The following is a 22672-nucleotide window of genomic DNA, read 5'->3' as shown; positions in this document are numbered from 1 at the left end:
GGAAAAAAAGGATTGTTGGGATTCTATAAGGCACCAAGCAAACTTGATAAACCTGGAAAATATAATTATTGCTGGAGACCTCAATCTCACTCTTCACTCGTCTGAAAAAAGGGGAGGCAGCGCAGTCTGAGATTCGGCAAGGGAATGGGCGGAGGATCTTATGCAAGACTGGGACTTGCTGGATATCAAACCTTCTTCCGGTAAGTACTCTTGGTCTAACAAAAGAGTGGGCCCTGGTCATATTGCTGCCATATTAGATAGATTTTTCATTCAAAGCTCCTATCTGTTACTAGGTTTAGAACCCATAATGCACATTCTTGCTAGCATCATCTCAGACCATAAGCCCTTAAAGCTAGAGCTCCTAGCCCATCTTGATTTGGGTCCTATTCCCTTTAGATTTAGTCCCCTCTGGGTCAAGGAGCCAAACTTCTTGCAAACAATCAAGGAATGTTGGAGTCAGCCTGTCAAAGGATCTCCTTTCTTTATCTGGGAGGAAAAGCTTAGAAGGGTAAAAGGTGTTCTAAAATGATGGGTCAAAACCCTGTCCAACCCTGATACAAAAAGAAAAGCCATTAAAGCCTCTCTTGTCTCTCATCAAACTCGTATGGAGAACGCTATAGTCACGGAGGAGTTGTTAGATCAAGAGGCTCATCTGCAACAGTGCTTTCATAAGGCCTGCTTAGCTGAAGAAGAATATTGGAGATTAAAATCTCGAAATCTCTGGCTCAAAGCAGGGGACAGGCACACTGCCTTTTTCCACAAACAAGCCCAGGCCAGGAAATGCTTCAACTCTATTTCTGAGATTAAGGAGGATAACGACACTCACAAGGATTTTGAATACATTAAGAAAGCAGCCTTTTCTCACTTTCAAAACTTGTATAGTGAAGATAAGGATCCGCACCAATACTCAGATCTGTTAGACATTATTCCTTCTACAATTTCTCCTCGTATGAACGAGATCCTTGAGGCCAAAGTCACTAAAGATGAAGTTAAAAAGGCCCTTTTTGATATGGATCCGGATAAGGCCCCTGGGCCGGATGGCTTCTCTGCCAGGTTTCTCCAAGTTTGTTGGCCGATTGTTGAAAAGGATCTTCTCAAAATGGTTCAAAAGTCTCAAAATACTCAGAAAATAGGAGGCAGCACAAACTCCGCTTTCTTAGCCCTCATACCCAAGGAAAAAGGTGCCAACAACTTCAGCAGATTCCGTCCGATTTCCTTATGCAATACTGGGTACAAGTTAATCACCAAAGTAATTGCAAATAGACTGAAGCTCATTCTTCCCAAAATAATTCTGGAGAATCAAGGAGGCTTCATCCAAGGAAGGTAGATCGTGGACAACTTCACCCTTGTTCAAGAGGCAATTCATTCAAGTCTTCTTCTAAAAGAACAAGGTATGGTGATTAAACTCAATTTAGAAAATGCCTATGATCGAGTAAATCATAGCTTTCTTTTAAAATTCATGAGCAAGTTTGGTTTTGGGGCAAACTTCATTAAATGGATCTGGGCATGCATCTTGGATCCATGGATTGTTCCTCTTGTAAATGGAAGAGCCAGTGATTTTTTCAAAGCTTCGAGAGGGCTTAGGCAGGGGTGTCCTCTTTCCCCTCTACTATTTGTCATCCAAGCCTCTGTTCTCAGCTTCCTGTTAGACAAAAATATGCAAGATCAAGATATTAATGGACTGTGTATTGCAAGAGGGGTCAAAAACATAAATCACGCCTTATTTGCGGATGACACTCTGCTTTTGGGTACTGCCTCTCTTTCCTCTGCCTCTAAATTTAAAGCAGTTTTGGATGAATTCAGTGAGGCCTCAGGGAGCGTTGTAAATAAGAACAAATGTCACATTTTCAGCTAGAACACTACGCCCAGATTGCTCTCCGCTATTTCTAGATGTTTGGATTTTGCAGCCTCCTCTTCTTGGACCTCTTTCAAATACTTGGGCCTCCCTGTTTTTCATAAGAGACCTGTAAGCAAACACTGGCTCCCTCAGCTTGAAAAATTCAAGACTAGGATCCAAGCCTGGAGTTACTCCTGGCTCAACACTACTGGCAAATCTGTCCTAATTAAATCTATGCTTACCAGCCTCCTTCTATTTCAACTTGCTGGGCTTCTCACTCCGGCAACCATATTAAAAAAAATGGAAGAGTTCATGCGGAGGTTCTTTTGGAAGGGAGGAAAACAGAATGAAAACAAGATTCTCCTTATCAGATGGGAAACCATCTCCAAGCCACTGTGGGAGGGTGGTTTGAATTTCAAAAACCTCTGTCAGCAAAATGTGGCTATGGCAGCTAAGATTATCTGGAGGATCATTGCACCCAAGCCTGGTTGGGCCCAATTGGCTCTCTGGAAAAAGTATTTTAGAGGTCCTCGTTCTAGCTGTTTAGACAATGTGATTCATTGGCCTAACTCGTCTTTCCTTAAACTGTATGTTAAATCTGCTCCTTTAATCAATGCGCACTCCTACTGGATCCCAGGAAATGGCAAAAAGATCAACATCTAGACTGATAAAATCATGAATATGGACCCAATTGAAGACAAAGCATCCACTAGAGCGCTACGATGCTGGATGGATAGAGAGGGGCTGTGTTCGTTGTGGGATATTTCTCTCTGGAGCGATTCTGTTTGGGCAGGTTGGAAACGTATTGAGGTGCCAGCTCATCTGATCAACGAATGGTCCACGTTGCTCGACCTCCTTCATGGATTGGCGCCCACGCACATGAGGAAAAGAGATTCAAAAGGCTGGGGGCTGAATGCCAGAGGCTACGCTGTCTCTATGGGATATGCCAAGCTGAATGAGAGGCCATAGGTCCCCCCCGACCCAACACCTTGGCAGGGTGTCTAGCGTTTTCCTTCATGGCCCAAAGTCGACTTCTTTGCCTGGCTTCTTTGCCATGGCAAAATCCTAACGTATGACATTTTGCAGAGGAAAGGGTTCTACGGTCCCTCCATCTGCTCACTGTGCAATGAAATGCAGAGACAGCAGTGCATTTAATCCTTGAATGCAATTTCTCTAAGCAGATCTGGTTCTCCTTTATTCACAATTAGGATCCCAATTTCTTGCTTCCTTGTTCCACTGCTGATCCTTTCTCTAATTGGGCAATCAGATATCCTGGCCCACCTCCTAAAAATCAGATAATCAAAACTACATGCGCTGTCCTTCCAAAGGTTATCTGTTGGCAGATATGGCTAGAACGAAACAGAAGAATTTTCAGAAATACTAATCAGAATCACAAGGCCTTAGAAATCAAGATTAAATGTCATTAAAGGAGTTCTTGACTAATATAAAAGATGATTCTAATCTCAGTCAATAGGACATTGCTTGGGGATCATCCCTTGACTTGTAATTTCAATCAGCAGTTAGAAACGTCCCTACTCTTAAAGACTGGCAAATAAGGAAATCTGAAACTGACTTTGAAGACTGGCTCAAATCGCACTCAAGGCACTCTCTCTTTTTTGATGGGGCAACAAAGGGAAATCCAGGCAAAGCTGGTGCAGGAGGTGTTGTTGTAAATCCAATTGGGGAAAAAATTCATTCCTTTGCTTGGGGGCTTGGACATTCATCCAGCATTCAAGCTGAGGCTTTGGCCCTCTTTCAAGGCCTCAAGATTCTCAAAGATTTAAATATAAATGAAGCTAATGTTATAGGTGACTCCCAGATCATTATAAACGCAATGGTTTCTAATTCCCCAGCTTTGGATCTTAAACTAGCAACGCTGATATCTAGAATTAAGGGCTTGGAAAACGCTTTTGAGAAGTTGAATTACTACCATGTGCTGAGAACTCATAATAAAGAGGCGGACATTGAAGCCAACAAAGTTGCCCTCCTCTCTGTCGGGGTCAAGATGAAAGATGAAGAAGAATCATGGGAACCCATCCCATAAGCTGATTATTGCCATGTTTTACTACTTGCTCTTAAATAAATTTGTTTGTATCTTCAAGTGGGGAAAAATCTCTGAAATCGAATCTATAGATTCCTTATAAAGGAAGAAGTCTTCAAGCTTCAGCTACATTCTCATTCTTAGCAGTGAGATGCAACAGGATATAGACATCCTCAATGTAATCAGATTTTCGGCATTCAGGCTAAGATGAATATCAATACTCCATAACTGTTTCTGTCAAAAAAAAAAAATATGTCACCCTTAAGTATTTGAAGAATATAAAAAAATCATCCATATTATAGTGAATATAGTGAAATTTATATTTATTCAATGTTTTCAGATATTCCAAAGTTAATAGTCCATCTTGCCTCCCTCCTAATTCAGTGATACGACGTTGGGAATCAAGGTGAGATGATTTTGAGGTAGACCAAGCCAGGATTGTATTATCACTTGTTTATCATAGTTCTAGTGATCAAAATTAAGTCTCTTGCAATGAATCAAGTATGGCTTAGCTCTTAGTTTGCCTAATATAGTTTTGCTTGGTATCCCTTCCCCTAGTTTGGGGATGAATCCTTGGTATTAGTAGTGTTGTGCAGGTGGTGATTCAAGAAGATTGTTCATCTTATATATCTATATAGAGCTATAGAGGGGGAGCAAGTTTCTTAGGAAGGGAGATCGAGCGATGGGTTTAGGCAGTGGAGAGAGGTAGTGGTGTGGTGGTGGAAGCTGTAGCCAGTGGAAAGGAAAAAATAAGTCACAACAACTGATTTGGAGTCAATGCAATATCCATTGCAATATACACACTTCCAGGACTTAGGCTAATGTAAACTTTTTAAAGAAAAATATACGTTGGGAATAGTGAAGGCCATAATAAGACATTTATTTTCTTTCCCAATCAAAAAATATTTATAAAAAATAAATTATTTTAAATACAATTAAAAGAAACTTTGGTTCCCCAAATTTGGGTAATCACAAGCGAAACAAGGAGGGGTAGTTTTCGCATGCCGCCTCTGCACGAAGTCTTAATGGGAATAGCTAGGTGGCAACCATTCCTTGAACTTACCACAAACCACATTCATTGCATCCAGTTGAAGGAGGTCTAGATGAGGACAAGGCCATTAAGATTAGAGCATGACATGCATTCCACCATTACTGTGGATTCTGACATTCACTCCAACATTCATTCTTTTATCCTCTCTACTCTGCAAGTGGATGGTCAATGGGGTTCAGGAGTAGCAATCAAACTTAGGTTGTTTCAGGTCTTTGGAAGAGATTTCATTGGTCTATTCATCTTAGCAAGGGAATGTAGTCGAGCTAGATGTGGGGGCGAAGGTCATGGGTTCCAACCTCTCTCTCCCCTGCATGGTCAAGGAAAGAACAGTTGGATGAGGAAATGCCTATTCATATCCACCACCTCATTGTTTCCATGGACATTGAGGAGAGACTAAATATAGGGAATGGCCACTGGCTCATACGTAATTTTCTTTGCAGAAAACTCTTTGATTAGGAACAAGCCTGGGAGAGATCCGAAGGAAGATTTGTTGAACTCAATTCCTTTCTAGTTCACACATAAATGGCCTTAACAAACATGTCTAGAGAAATGGAATTTCCCTTTCCCCTCCTCCCCCTCCTCTAGTGTTGTCTAATTCGAATATAGGGATTGAAGAAGTGGAATCCTCCAATCAAGGGAAAAGACTTTCCAGTCTAGCTCACACAAAACTTCAAGCCAATAAAAAAATGGTGGTCGACAGTCACATCTCACCTGAACCAATCGAGAAAGCGATGAACTTATCTACCGCATTCGGTGTTGAGGGAAAAAACAAAGGGGATCCCTCAAAAAGAAAAGTAAAATCATACACCGGGGGAGCATTCATCGAATGGGAGTGTTCCCTTTGGATTCCTAAAGGATACGATAACCCCTTCCTCTACCTGAAACAACAAAAATTGGCTAGGAAGGAAAAAACTCTGTAAGGTAAGGTTCCTAGGAAGCAAGTGCATCTCACCAAAACCAAGACTTATGAGGGAAAGGAACCGCCCAAACATGCATGTTAAATTCCCTAGATAATCTTTCTCAAAGTGTTAATTTTTCATGTTATTTATTTTTCAAATTATGTTTACATTGTTTTGGTGTGATTTTATCACCATTATGGCTTTGAACTCTTAGAGAGAGCGTCTGATTTCCTTTTCATGGGAAGTTGGTCTCCCCAATTTTTCTCTTGTCCTCTTTGTTTAAGTCATGTTCAATTTACTTTTTTGTCTCTAAGTTACCATTTTTTGTTCAAAACTATTTGAGAGACCATGTGGGTTCCCTCTCATGGGAAAATGGTATCCCAATTCTCTCTTAACACATTCATGTTTTTCTGTCCACAAATAGCTATTCCAAACCTCCATGATTGTATTCTACATATATTTTTTAAAATATAAAAAAAATTATCTTGACTGTAAAAAAAAAAATTGGTTAAATGAGTGATATAAAGATAAGTCAAAATAGTTAATAGGTTGTGAGTGTGATATCTATCAAGTCATCAAGGTGATATTAATCGCCATATACCTATGCCTGGTAGGTAGAAGAAGTAATTACATCATTTGATAGCTTTAAAACAATGAATGAAAATAATATATCACTATTATGTTAGAGAAGATATGTGGATCTATTATGAACCAAACATTTTTTTTTTTTTGGTATTACGAGAATGCTTCTATTCTTTATTTCATTCTATTTTTCATTCCTTTTTGGTTTACCCCACTTCAATTATCTAATTTTTGGCATTCTCATCTCGACAATGCTTTTGTTTAAGAGTCCTATTGACTAACAATTATTGATAAGTTGTACGTGTCTTCTTTCACTCTATATTACTGCCAACTCTCTCCTTTTTTGTGATATTTAATAAATTTTACATTTATGTGGTGTCAAACTCTTTTCTATGTTATCCCTCTTGCATTAATCACAACCCAGAAAATCCACCACACTTAGTTGCTTTTGTGTATGTAGGTTGCATACCCTGTTTTTCTTCAAGTCATCTTGCACCAACATCTCCAGTTTTGAAATTTGTACCCTCATTTCCACAACATATAAATCATACCTTTTCCTATACTTACCCATTTTATCATTGATGCAAGTTACAACAGGCATTTTCTTCACTTCTCCTCCTGCATTAGCTCCTCTCACGTGAATTCCTCCTACATTACCTTGTAGTCTTTCCCACATTATTCCCTAATTAGGCATTCCTACACTTTCTCTCTTGTTGCATGTAGATACTAGAGGAATTCCTTGGTAACATCCGATATTCAATTCTCGTATTCATTATTCTCCCCTTGACATTTTTTCAAGATGCATTAGATCATTAAGGCCAACACATGCTTCATGTGACTTAAGATATATGGTATTAAATTAGGCACATTTCTCATTGACTTAAATAACCATTATAGCGAGGATCAAATGAGTGAATGACTTCAACAAACTTGTTGATTCCCTGAAAGAGAATATTGAAAAGTGATTAATTGCAAGAAATACCAATTTGACATAGTACATCAAGTTGGTTACGATTTAAAAGACATTCAAGATGAGTTACTTCAAGTTCGAGTGAAACAAGAAATCACCATTGCACCTTTACAAAATTCCATTGGGTAATCACACAAAGATACTTTAAAGAAGGTAGTGACTTCAAGATAACTCATCGACAATATCAATTGTTAGGTTTTAGGCACACATCAAGTATTTTAAATGGAAGAAGTATTGAACACAAAATAGAGGTTTTTCCAACACTATTTTCTCTTTATTATATGGTTAGTGGGAGCCCCATCCCTATCCTTAAATGGATGAATGCATTTTTAATTTTCTAGAATATTATAGACCTTATTTAAACACTTGTATATTTTTTTAGAGGTTCCCTTAAGAACTACCAAGAGTCCATCTCTAGTGTAATATTTCAAATTTGACTTTTAATCTTGAAGATTGCAAGAGTGTAACTCTTTTCATCCCAATGATTCTGAATGAAAATGTCTTTTAAATTTATTTGTAAATGCATCCCGCAATTAATTTCTTATGTCAAAATGTTTGATTATTTACTCAAAATTATGCTGGAAATTATTGGTTTCAAAACTTTATTTAATTCCTATATCAATGTATATTATATCATTTTGAATATTTAATGTTTGGTCCTATCTCAAGCCTCTACAATTTTCTATATTTTCTTGAATTTGAAAGTTGTTTGTTAAAGGGGAGTGACCTCTCTATAAAAACAAGGGGGGGAATGTTGTTACCTCAAATGTTATCATTGAAATTTGTAGGCATCATGTCTAGAGGCAAGCATCTAAGCTAACACTATCTTCTCAACTTTACTCCTCGTAAAGGTTGATACAAGATCAATCAATTGGAAGAGGAATTTTACAATATCAAGGAATTGTGAGAATTAGTTTTGAATGTTGAAAATGTAATTTCAACTGCGCAACAGTTGAGCTGTGCAGCAGCATGGAAACATCGCCGACGAGCGATCGCCAATATCACATCGGCGAAGTCGCAGTGGAGGACTTACAAAGAGGCATTCATATGTTGCGATGAGCGATCGCCGATATCGCATCGGCATATCGCTATCGACATTATCAATATGGTGGAGCCTTTTCACATATATAGTCGCGATCCGATGAGCCGGACCTGACGGTTGTTTAACATTTTGTTTTATATTATTTCAGTTCCGCAGCGGCCCTTTTTCCCGTGTTTTAATGTTTTTCAGGCATATGTTATAATATATTGCATCGGCGGATATCGCATCGGCATTTCGCTATCGGCGAAACCAAAGGAGCGGGACTTTTGTATAAGGCATGCATCCGACCCAATAGCATTATAAATGGTTTTTTGATAAATTTTCAGGTCCGCGCTTAAGTCATTTTTCAATGTATTTTATGCATTTTTGTTATATAACGAAATATATGAAGAAACAAAGGATCGGCCGGCTGCGATATGCAATGCGACCCGAAAGGCAGACCCGATGAAGAAAATATGCATGAATAAACTTTTGATGTTTCAAATGAGACAAGGTGGGCAGGATTTCTAAATGGCGCGAATCCGGTTAAAGCAAGCATGGAGCAGTACAGCGCAGCAGGCAGAAGCATTCAATTCACAGTATGGCCGAGAAGGAAGTAGGTTGCGATCCAACTATTGCACATTGAATTCTCAGCTACTGCAATTAAAGTTCAGTGCAGTCAAGGACGAGAAGGACAGCCTCGAGCAGTTCACAGCATGGGACTCCATTTTTGTTCATTAAAAAAAAAAAAAAATCAGATTTAGTATGTAAGTTTTTTTTGAGTGTGTTATTGTCTGTTGAGAGGTTGAGAGAGTGGGAGTGAAGGGAGAAGCGCAGCAGCGCAAGTGAATGAATGTTAGTAATACGCAGCAGCGTAGTATACTGAATGTAATGGGAAAGGAATGAATAGAGTAGTACAACGTATGTTTTTCTTTGGTGAATCCCTTTGAGTGAAAGAGGATGAATTTTGTATCAGGAATTTTATTTTAATGAATACAAATCCTTTTATGGGTGTGTAATACTCCGTTCTCAGAAATAAATTAAAGCTTCCCTATGCTAAGATCCGGGATAACGAAACAGAGCATTGTCTCTGTGTGTTCAGTTTATTTTGTTTTTGGTATTTTAACAGAAAAATCCCCAACAGTGGTATTAGAGCAGGTTCAGGCTCTTTGAAGGTGTCAAAGAAGCTGAAGGAAGGTTTCTTGCTGAAGCAACTTCTCTAGCAGCGTGAAGACTCAGCATAAGAATCGAGTCAAGAATGCAAGGAATGGCCAGCACAAGCACTAACATGGGTATGTTTAATACCCAGCTCCCACCGTTTAATGGGAAAAACTATGACTACTGGGAAATAACCATGAGAGCCCTGTTTACCTCACAAGATTTATGGGAATTAGTTGAGGATGGTTTTGAAGAACCAACAGATGAAAATGAGTTTAATGGATTAACTCAGGCAGAGAAGGATCTGTTGAAGAGAAATAGGAAGAAGGACTCAAAAGCCCTTGTATTTTTGTATCAAGCAGTGGACCAGAGTGTGTTTCCAAGGATAGCAGCAGCTAAGACATCCAAAGAAGCATGGCAAACTCTCAAGACAGCCTATCAAGGCATGGAGAGAGTGAAGACAGCAAAACTACAGTTGTTGAGGAAGGATTTTGAGAATCTGTGCATGAAGGAGTCAGACAATATTGACTCATTCTTCACACATGTAATTGGTCTGGTCACACAGATAAGGACTCATGGAGAGACTCTTGAAGAAAGGAGGATTGTGGAGAAAATATTGAGAGTCCTACCCTCAAGGTTCCATGTGATAGTCACCACCATAGAAGAGACAAAGGATCTCTCAAACTTTTCAGTTGATGAACTTCATGCATCACTGATAACACATGAGCAGAGGTTGAGTAGAAATGAAAACTCATCTCTAGAGCAAGCCTTTAAGACCCAGATGTCCTTTGGAAGAGGAAGAGGTCAAGGCAGAGGAAACAAGAGAGGAAGAAGCAGAAGCCAAAACAGAGGTGGAAGGAATAGTCCAGCAAATGCTCAAGGAAGAGGAAACAACCCAAATCAGAACCAAGGCCAAGGCAGCAGCCAAAAAAGAGGACAACATCATGCTCAAGGACAAAGGTATGAAAAATCCAATGTCCAATGTTATTACTGTAAAAAATATGGGCATTATGCCAATGAATGTAGGAAGAAGCAGCATGATATGAGTAATAGATCTAATGCAAATATCACTAGAGAAAATATCAGCCAAGATAATGTGCTGTTAGCTTGTAATATGGCTGAAACAAACAGTGATGATATATGGTTTCTAGATTCCGGTTGTAGTAACCATATGACAGGAAACATAGCCCTGTTTTCTGCTCTAGATCAAAGTGTGAAGTCACAAGTCACACTTGGGACTGATAGTAAAATTTCTGTTATGGGTAAAGGAGAAGTTAAAATATTTACAAAGAAAGGTGAAAAGAAAACCATAGCAGATGTCTATTATGTTCCTGGAATGAGATGTAACCTCTTGAGTATTGGACAGCTTGTTCAAAAAGGTTACAATGTTTTCTTTGAGAATGATGTATGCACCATCATGGATAGAGCACCCAGCAAGCGATGCATTGCTGAAGTAAAAATGACAAGGAACAGGATGTTCCCTCTCAGAATAAGAGCAGAATTGAAAAACAAAGAAGTAATTGCAGCAGTTTCCCAAGAGGCTTTCCAAAGTGTGCCAAAGGATGAAAATTGGTTGTGGCACTTGAGATTTGGACATCTCAACTTTGGAGGTCTTAACTTGTTGAGTAGAAAAGGAATGGTAAGAGGATTACCATTGATAGAGAAACCAGACAGCCTTTGTGAAGGTTGCATATTGGGGAAACAACACAGAGAAAGTTTTCCAAGCGGGAAAAGCATAAGGGCAAAAGCACCCTTAGAAATTGTCCACTCAGATTTGTGTGGACCGATGCAAAATCCATCTTTAGCTGGCAGCCAATATTTTCTAACATTTATTGATGATTTTACAAGAAAGACTTGGGTTTATTTCTTGAAGAACAAAAGTGAAGTGTTTGAAAAATTCCGAAATTTCAAAGCACTTGTGGAAAATCAAAGCGGTTTGCGCATCAAAGTTTTGAGAACTGACAGAGGAGGTGAGTATATCTCCAAAGAATTCCTACGGTTTTGTAGAGAAAATGGAATACACAAGTAGTTTACAGTAAGGTACACCCCACAGCAAAATGGAGTTGCTGAAAGGAAGAACAGGACCATTATGGATATGGCGAGGAGCATGTTGAAGGCAAAGCATTTGCCAAATGATTATTGGGCTGAAGCCATAAACTGTGCAGTATATATCTTGAATAGGTGTCCTACAAAAGCTGTGATGAACAAAGTGCCGGAAGAAGCATGGAGTGGGAGAAAGCAGGGAGTCACCCACATGAAAAGTTTTGGATGTGTGGCCTATGCACACATTCCAGATCAACTAAGGAGGAAGTTGGACAGCAAAGGGGAGAAATGTATTTTCATTGGATACAGTGAGGAATCCAAAGCTTACAGGTTGTATATCCCATCCACCAAGAAGTTTTTTGTAAGAAGAGATGTTCAGTTTATTGAAGAGGAAGCTTGGGATGCAAGCATAGAGAAAACAGTTAATGTTAAAAATTGTTTGTCTCATGATGAAGATGATGAGGAGATGGCTGAAATACATCCCCAAACAGCAGCACCAACACAAGGACAGCAAGAGACACCCTTGAGGATAAATGAGAGTGCTTCTCCAAGCACACCACAAGGAGGAAATTCAAGTGCATCTTCAAGCACTTGCACACCGAATGAAAGAGGTAAGAAATTCAGAAACTTAAGTGATATTTATGATGAAGGAATGAATTCCTTGTTTGCTTTGTATTGTCATGTTGATGACCCTATTCATTTCGAAGATGCAATTAAAGATAGGAAATGGATAGAAGCTATGGATGAGGAGATGAATGCCATAGAAAGAAACAAGACATGGGATTTAGTTGAGCTACCAAAAGGTAAAGAAGTCATTGGAGTCAAATGGGTCTATAAGACCAAGTGCAATGCTGAAGGCAAAATTGAAAGACACAAGGCAAGGCTGGTTGTCAAGGGATACAAGCAGCAGTATGGGAGAGATTATGAGGAGACTTTCGCACCGGTTGCAAGAATGGAAATCGTGAGAGCAGTGCTGTCCATAGCAGCACAAAACAAATGGAAAGTTTACCAAATGGACGTGAAGTCAGCATTCCTAAATGGAGTGTTAAAGGAAGAGGTTTATATTGAGCAGCCTCTAGGCTATGAGAAGAAAGGCCAAGAGCACAAAGTGTGCAGATTGAAGAAAGCTCTTTATGGGCTGAAGCAAGCGCCAAGAGCATGGTACAGTAGGATAGATTCCTATCTACTGGAAAATGAATTTGACAAATGTGAGGGAGAACCCACCGTCTACATCAAAGAAAAGGATGGTAAAATTTTAATTGTAGTGTTGTATGTTGATGATGTGATTTTTACAGGTAATGATGACTACCTCATTGAAAACTTCAAATCAGTCATGAAAGAGGAATTTGAAATGACTGACGTGGGTTTGCTAAGATACTTCTTAGGAATAGAAGTAGATCAAAATGAAAATGGGATTTTTATCTCACAGGCAAAATATGTAAATGAAGTATTGGAAAGATTTAATATGCAAAAGTGCAAGGCAGCAATCACTCCCACGGTAATGGGATTAAAACTCAGCAAAGAGGACAGCAGCAAGGATTTTGATCCTAGCTTATATAAGAGCATAGTTGGCAGCCTTATGTATTTAACTGCAACTAGGCCTGACATAATGTTTGCTGTTAGTTTGATTTCCAGATTCATGGAGAGGCCAAAAGAAGCACATTGGCAGGCAGCAAAAAGAATTCTGAGGTATGTCAAAGGTACTAAAAGGTTTGGAATTTTATATACTCTTTCAGAATGTTCAGATTTAATTGGATACACTGATAGTGATTGGGCTGGAAGTGGAGATGATCGGAAAAGCACTTCCGGTTATGTTTTTCACATGGGTTCAGGAGCCATTTCATGGGCTTCTAAGAAACAGCCTATCGTGGCATTGTCTACAGCAGAGGCAGAATATGTGGCAGCTACAGCAGCAGCATGTCAAGCAGTGTGGATGAGAAGAATGTTAAGGAGCTTAGGCCAAGAGCAGGCAAAAGCAACAGTGATTTTTTGTGACAATAGCTCAGCTATTGCATTATCAAAGAATTCAGTGTTTCATAAGAGAACGAAACACATTGACACCAGGTTCCACTATATCAGAGAATTGGTAAGCAATGGAGAAATCACTTTACAACATTGCAGGACTCAGGAACAGGTAGCAGACATTTTGACAAAGCCATTGGATTAGAAAAGCTTCGAATTTTTGAGGAAGTGTTTGGGTATGACTGAATGCCCAGCAGTTGAAATTAAAGGGGAGTGTTGAAAATGTAATTTCAACTGCGCAACAGTTGAGCCGTGCAGCAGCATGGAAACATCGCCGACGAGCGATCGCCGATATCGCATCGGCGAAGTCGCAGTGGAGGACTTACAAAGAGGCATTTATATGTTGCGATGAGCGATCGCCGATATCGCATCGGCGTATCGCTATCGGCATTATCAATATGGCGGAGCCTTTTCACATATATAGTCACGATCCGATGAGCGGACCCGACGGGTGTTTAACATTTTGTTTCATATTATTTCAGTTCCGCAGCGGCCCTTTTTCCCGTGTTTTAATGTTTTTCAGGCATATGTTATAATATATTGCATCGGCGGATATCGCATCGGCATTTCGCTATCGGCGAAACCAAAGGAGCGGGACTTTTGTATAAGGCATGCATCTGACCCGATGGATCTGACCCGATAGCATTATAAATGGTTTTTGATAAATTTTCAGGTCCGCGCTTAAGTCATTTTTCAATGTATTTTATGCATTTTTGTTATATAATGAAATATATGAAGAAACAGAGGATCGGCCGGCTGCGATATGCAATGCGACCCGAAAGGCGGACCCGATGAAGAAAATATGCATGAATGAACTTTTGATGTTTCAAATGAGACAAGGTGGGCAGGATTTCTAAATGGTGCGAAGCCGGTTAAAGCAAGCATGGAGCAGTACAACGTAGCACGCAGAAGCATTCAATTCATAGTATGGCCGAGAAGGAAGCAGGTTGCAATCCAACTATTGCACATTGAATTCTCAGCTGCTGCAATTAAAGTTCAGCTCAGTCAAGGACGAGAAGGACAGCCTCGAGCAGTTCGCAGCATGGGACTCCATTTTTGTTCATTAAAAAAAATTCATTCAGATTTAGTATGTAAGTTTTTTTTGAGTGTGTTATTATCTGTTGAGAGGTTGAGAGAGTGGGAGTGAAGGGAGAAGCGCAGCAGTGCAAGTGAATGAATGTTAGTAATACGCAGCAACGTAGTATACTGAATGTAATGGGAAAGGAATGAATAGAGTAGTACAACGTATGTTTTTCTTTGGTGAATCCCTCTGAGTGAAAGAGGATGAATTTTGTATCAGGAATTTTATTTTAATGAATACAAATCCTTTTATGGGTGTGTAATACTCTATTCTCAGAAATAAATTAAAGCTTCCCTGTGCTAAGATCCGGGATAACGAAACAGAGCATTGTCTCTGTGTGTTCAGTTTAATTTGTTTTTCGGATTTTAACAGAAAAATCCCCAACATTGAAGACCAAGGAGTTCGATGAGATATTTTTTTAGGACAACCTCCAAACATAAGAAATGTTGTATACAAAGTGTCAAGAACACAACAAGAGGAAAACATTGTGTAGATTAATTACACACTGCAACAAATGCAAAATGAGATTACATGTATCAAGAGAAGTGATAATATTATTTCACAAAAAATGTCCCATGAAATAAGAATGATGATTACCAAACCCTAGATAATGAACTAATAGAAGTCAAATACTTGAAGAAAATAGACCAAAAGCACCCTGCATGTGAAATCCAAATGTAATTGTATTAGGAGAAGATGATGTGTTTGAAGAAAGTTAAGAATATTTATATCCATTAATGTTGAAATATTTTAACAGTCTCATATCTTAGAATAAATGAAACATGAAGAAAATATGCAGATTATTACTCATGATGACTTTGTTGAACTAGAAAATTCTAAAGAATACTAAGAAAATTTGGTTTAGACAAAAGCTCAAACAAGAAAACTCAAACTATATAATTAAGTCGATGAAGGAAAAAATATTAATAATTCACCTAAATCAATATTGCAACAAGGAACTCCATATTTGATAAAGGAACAAGATAACACCACAAAAAAATTGCCTTACAATATTGGATAAATTTAGAAAGTTGCAAATCACTTTGTCTCTTCTTGACTACCTCAGAAAAGGGAGAAACTACTAAAATCTTAGAAAACATGGGTCCATCAAATTTAAGAATAGAAGTAGCTTCAGTTGGTAGTCATGAAAGACCCAATTAATTTCAACAAAGAGTAAGAGGAAAGGTTTATCTTTTATATTCCTATTGAAAATCACAACTCTATTGTGCATAATTGCATGGTAGGCAACAGAGCTACAAATAATATCATGCCTTTCAACAATAGGGTCCTTGGGGTTAGAATGCACTAAATATTGTGAAGTTAGAGAAAATATTTATGCTATTGATTCAAGAAAAATCCTTTCCTATGGTGAAATTAAAGACTTTTGTGCATGGATAAGATTGCCAACACATATAACCACAATATTCACTATAGTTTTTGTCAATCTCCTAGCTGCCTATGGAGTTGTTCCTGGTCATGATTGTTGTTCTAGGATTAGAGGATATATCCAAATGCAGTTGTATTAGGAGAATACGATGTGTTTGAAGAAACTTAATAATATTTATATCCATTAATGGTTGAAATAATTTAAGAACCTCATATCTTATAATCAATGCAATATGAAGAAAATATGCAGATTCTTACTACAGGTGACTTTGTTGAACTAGAAAATTCTAAAGAATACTAAGAAAATTTGGTTTAGAAAAAAGATCAAATAAGAAAATTCAAACAAGATAATTAGGTCGATAAAGGAAAAAATATTAATAATTCTCCTCAATCAACATCACAACAAGGCACTCCATATTTGATAAAGGAACAAGATAACACCAAAACAGAAATACCTTATAATATTGGATGAATTTAGGAAGCTACAAATCACTATGTCTCTTATTGACTGCGTCAAAAAGGGAGAACCTATTAAAATCTTGTAGAACATGGGTCCATCAAATTTAAGAATATAAGTAGCTTTGGATGGTAGTCAAGAAATACCCAATTAATTTTGACAAAGAGTAAGAGGAAAGGTTTCTCCTTTTTATATTCCTATTGAAAATCACAATTTTATTGTGCATAATTGCATGGTAGGCAACAAAGCCACAAATAATATCATGCCACTTTCAGTAATGGGATCCTTGGGGTTAGAATGCACTAAATATTATGAAGTTAGAGAAAATATTTGTGCTATAGATTCAAGAAAAGTCCTTTCCTATGTTGAAATTAAAGACTTTTGTGTATGGATAAGATTGGAAACACATATAACCATAGTATTCACTATAGTTTTTGTCGATCTCCAAGCTTCCTATGGAGTTGTTCTTGGTCATGATTGGCGTTCTAGGATTAGAGGATATATCATGAATTATGGAAACTATATGATATTGTCAAACAAAGAACCCTTACTATAATCCCAAGAGAACAAAGGAAACCCATTTTATTTAAGAAAAAGGAATCAAATGTTGTTCAGAATTGTCGATATTTAGGGATAGGAAATGATGCTATCCTCAATATAACACTAAATAAATATTGTCAAAGTGATATTTTTCTAGGATTTTGGAAAATGTCATTCAATGACTCTTGTTTAAGTTATGGAATTTGAGTCAGGAAAGTATTTCATGGTCCAAGCTCTCATATTTATCTTATGCTTTTAGACTAGAGTTTCCTTGCACAAATAATAGGCAGAATATGAGGCACTAACTGAAGGGTTAATACCAACCATTCAAATTCATATTAAAGATTTAGTTATGAGAGGATATTTTGAATTGATCATAAATCAAATCAAGAAAAAGTATAATATAAACAAGCAACGATTGGAATGTTATGCTACAAGGGTTTGGGATATTCTTCAAAAATTTCAATCCTTTTGACATAATACTTGTTCCACTAGAAAAAAATCAAATGGATGACTCCTTGGTAACTTGGAATGATCCCTTTTCAATCTAGATGATCACATACCTCAAATTTCTTTTCATGTAGAGAACATCTACTACCATCAATACCTGGTATTGTGGATTAGTGGAAATTCTTCGAAAATGATGAGCATGCCAAAGAATTCATGTATCATGCAAAAGAAATGCTATCAAAATATCAAGATTCTAATTATCCCCAAGATGATGTGGACCATAAAAACACAATCCTCATCAAAGATGTAAAAATCCCCTCTCTCCCAAAAAGATATATCAATTTCGAGTCTTTATTTACAAGAAATTAGTAATCACATAATGAGAATCTTAAAAAAGAATATTATTTAATAAAATTTCAAGAAACTCAAAAGGTTAATATTGGTATATAAGAAAATCCAAAATATCTAAACTTGTAAACCAACTATGCCTAAAAATAAATTCAATAATACCTTGATTTATTCAATGAGTTTCAAGATGTCTTTGCATGGGCTTATTATGACTTGAAAGAATATGATATATCTAGTTTCTAGCACATGATACCACTCAAAGAAGGTGGAAAACCTTTCAGGAAAAACACTAGATCCATAGATCCAAATTTGAAGCCACTAGTCAAAATCATAGTTGAGAAGATGAAAAAGGCATGTATTATACTTCCAACAAAGATTTTAAGTTGATTTCCAATGCTCTAGTAGTAAAAAATAAGAACGGTGTATTTAGATTTGTGTTTAGTTTTTAGATCTTAATAAAGTGTCCGTGAAAGATAACTATCCACTAATAAATACATAATTTCTCCTCATTGAACAAGTTGTTGGTTTTGCTTTAATTTCAATACATGATGGGTCCACCAAATAGAATCAGGTGTTAATTGCCAAATATGATCAATACAAGACTACTTTTGTAACCCCATGAGAGACATTTTCATATGCTAGGATTCCCTTTGGATTAAAAAATGCTAGAGCTACATTAGAAGGACATATGGGTTATGCATTTAAAGATGATCGGTAAGTTCATGGAAGATTACCATGATGATCTTACTCTCCATTCAAAATTAAGGGAGCGACATATCATGCATTTGAGACAAGTTTTCCAACATTGTAGATTATATGGCATATCTCTTAATCGAAGGAACCATTTTTTTGCAGTATCAAAAGGAAATATTTTGGGCCATATTATGAGCAAAGAAGGAATAAATAAATAATTTGCAACCTCTAACTTCCCAAATGGGATTTTAATGATTGTGTTAGTTTGGTTTCAACCTATTCAGATCACCCATAAAATCATATCAGAGTAAGTGACTCCTATATGGCATACGTTAATGCGAATATAATTGTGGCCTCTAATCATGGATCTATTCTGAAGCGGAAGAGTTGTTATTTAAATTTAATTATTCATCGCTATTAACATATGGGAGGGATTTGTACGGAAGGCGTTTAGTTCCATGACAACCAATAGTGGAGAAGATGCAGAGTTCAAAAGAGCATTAAAACAACATTGTTCCATTTGTTGAGGTCGTTGATGCATTAAGCGCTGAACAGGAAACGGTCAAGAGAAAATTGGCGTTGATGAGTAACATCCTCAATAACATCGCCATCTTTTGAAAGTGTCAAAAACACTGGTGGGCAGAAGTCCGGTTGGGAAATCCTTCATTGTGTGTTCAAATCCTACTTGATTTTTGGTGATGTGTTAATTGATTGCCATGTAAAATGCATTAAAATTGTTGGTTCATGTGCACAGCAAAATTAAATAAACACAGAATTAACACAGCAGAACAATCAAGCACATAGGAGACAATTTTTAACGTGGTTCACCCAACCAATCTGGGCTACGTCCACCAAACATAGGCATCAGGAATTTATTAATCAAATTGGAGATTACATCAAGAAATCCTCACACTCTCTTAGCAAACATCCGAATGGTTGCCTGTTATATAGCACAGAGAATCTAACAGCCTCATTAATTCCCTCACATCAAATATAGGAGGCATTAACTCCCTCCCAACAAACTGGAGTTAATCTAGGACCTGAATTCTATTGTTGTCATCAGCTGAGATTTTTTCCTATTTCATCCCAAACAAAAAATCTCAACAATCTCCACCTTGACAACAATTCGCCTGATGCCCTGTTATTATTATTTTATTTTTTCTGTAAGCCAAGAGAAGCCAAACACCAGCGTAGCTTCTCCAACAAAACTGGTTTCGTGAACATGTCTGCACAGTTCTCCTTTGTATGCACCTTTTCAAGAGAGACTCCCCTTTCAGTGATAACATGTCTTACAAAATGATATTTGATTGGAATATGCTTTGATTTACTATGATAGGCCGGATTCTTAGCCAAATGTATTGCACTTTGACTGTCACAAAGTAACCTGATGTTGTCCTGTAACCTACCAAACTCACCAAGCAAACCTTTCAACCAAACCGCCTCTTTGCAAGCATGCGAAGCAGCAATGTATTCTGCTTCAGTAGTGGATAAAGCAACAATGTTTTGTAGCTTTGACATCCAGCTTATAGCTCCACCTGCAAGAGTAAAGACATACCCTGAAGTTGATCTTCTCTTATCCAAATCACCTGCAAAATCAGAATCAACATATCCGCAAACAAATTCACTACTCTTATTGTAAGAAATACAATAACTACTTGTGCCTCTCAAGTACCGAAGCACCCATTTCACTGCTGACCAGTGTTCTTTACCCGGATTTGCCATGTACCTGCTGACAACCCCAACTGCATGAGAAATATCTGGTCGCGTACACACCATCGCATACATCAAACATCCTACTACATTGGCATAAGGAATTCGAGACATATAATCCTTTTCTTCATCTGTATTAGGACATAAACTCGAAGAAAGCTTAAAATGGGAAGCTAAAGGGATCGACACAGGCTTCACATTGTTCATACCAAACCTCAAAAGTATTTTCTCAACATACTTCTGTTGTGATAGCCATAGCTTACCATTGCTCCTGTCTCTGAAAATCTCCATGCCCAAAATCTGTCTTGCGGCTCCTAGATCTTTCATATCAAACGTCCTTGCCATCTGAGTCTTCAACCTGTTGATTTCTTCAATGCTTTTGCTTGCTAAAAGCATATCATCAACATACAACACTAAGATAATGAACATGCCATTATTTAACTGCTTAAAGTAAACACAATGATCATATTCACTTCTTACATATTTCTGACTCAACATGAAAGAATCAAACTTCTTATACCACTGCCGAGGCGACTGCTTCAGGCCATATAATGACTTCTTGAGCCTGCAGACAAATTTCTCATTGCGATGCTAAACAAACCCTTCTGGTTGTTCCATATATATTTCCTCATCTAAGTGACCATGTAGAAATGCAGTCTTAACATCTAACTGCTGCAACTCTAAATCAAACAAAGCCACTAATGCTAACACGATTCTAATTGAAACAATTTTAACCACTGGTGAAAAAATCTCATGAAAGTCAATACCGGCTTTCTGAGAAAACCCTTTTGCAACCAGTCTCGCTTTGTACCTGTCTTCTGTATCATTCACACCCCGTTTCACCTTGAACACCCATTTGCATCCCACAGTTTTCCTTCCTTTTGGAAGTTCAACCAGATCCCACGTGCCATTCTTACCTAAGGCCATCATTTCTTCCTTCATGGATGCTTTCCACTTGTCACTATTTGAACCTTCTACAGCTTCCTGATAACACAAAGGTTCATCATCATTAGCGATCAAAGCAACTGAAGTAACATGATCATCATACCTTCTCGGAGGGCGTTTGATCCTTGTAGACCTCCTTAAGAACGTTTCTGGTGCTTCCACAATTGGCTGTCTATCAACTGAAGGAACTTCTTCATGATCGCCATCTGAGACCTGTTCATGTCCTCCATCTGAACCCTGTTCATAATATGATTCTGAAACCTGTTCATGACTAGAATCTGAACTATGGTCGTTATGACTATCATTAGAAATGCTGTCAAACTGAATATGCTGGAAATCAGATACATCATCCTGTTTCAATCTTCTATCTACATCTAACTGTACAAGAGAGGATTCATTAAACTTTACATCTCTGTTGATGATGATTTTGCGGGTAGTAGGATCCCACAATCTAAATCCCTTTGTTCCATCACCATACCCAACAAAGATATACCTTTTAGATTTCGGATCTAATTTAGTTTGCTGATTTTTAGGCACTAGAGCATATGCATCACAACCAAACACTCTGAGTTTAGAGTAGTCACAAGGGTGTCCTTTCCATACCTCTTGCGGAACCTTGCAGCCTATCGTCGTTGATGGAGATCGGTTTATCACATAACAAGCTGTTGCCACTGCTTTTGTCCACAACTCCTTCGGCAACCCGGCGTTACTCATCATACACCTTGCTCTCTCTAGAAGAGTCCTGTTCATGCGTTCAGCAACTCCATTCTGCTGAGGAGTATAAACCGTGGTCTTATGTCTCTCGATCCCTGCATCCTTGCAATAGCTGTCAAACTCCTTGGAGGAAAACTCACCACCATTGTTAGTTCTTAAACATTTTATAGTTCTACCAGTGTTGTTTTCTACCAATGCTCTAAACTGCTTGAAAACTGTAAAAACATCAGACTTCTTTTTCAACATGTAGACCCATACTTTCCAAGAAAAGTCATCAATAAACGACACAAAATACGATGAGCCACCATACGACGCTGTAGGAGCTGGACCCCAAACATCTGAATGAATATAATCAAGTATCCCTTTACTAGTATGTTTGCCTGTTTTAAACTTTTGTTTACTTTGTTTTCCAAACAAGCAATGTTTACAGAAATCTAATTTTCCAGATCTTAGATTAGGAAGTAACTTTCGGTCAGCCAAAATTTTCAATCCTCTTTCACTCATATGCCCCAATATTTGATGCCATAAGTGTATGGAACTACTGTCATGTTCAGACACAGACACATGATCTGACCCAGTTCTACCTTCTAACTGAAATAGATTTCCTACTTTCTTAGCTTTCATAACTAGTAAGATACCTTTGTAAATTTTCATTACTCCACCTTGAATTACAGTTTTATATCCATTTGAATCAAGTGCTCCTAATGAAATCAAATTTTTCCTT

The 22672-nt window shown here is 37.8% G+C and overlaps 1 pseudogene; it reads left to right on the top strand.

Annotated features, from left to right (window-relative positions):
• LOC149173631 (subtilisin-like protease SBT5.3) overlaps positions 1-22672 on the top strand; it is a 57866-nt pseudogene that overhangs the window by 1663 nt on the left and 33531 nt on the right.

The sequence above is a fragment of the Pinus tabuliformis genome, chromosome 4_2, assembly GCF_031772625.1.
Source record: "Pinus tabuliformis cultivar Carrire ecotype Pingquan chromosome 4_2, CPIR1, whole genome shotgun sequence".
NCBI lineage: Eukaryota > Viridiplantae > Streptophyta > Pinopsida > Pinales > Pinaceae > Pinus > Pinus tabuliformis.
This window is presented reverse-complemented; position numbering and strand designations above follow the sequence as displayed.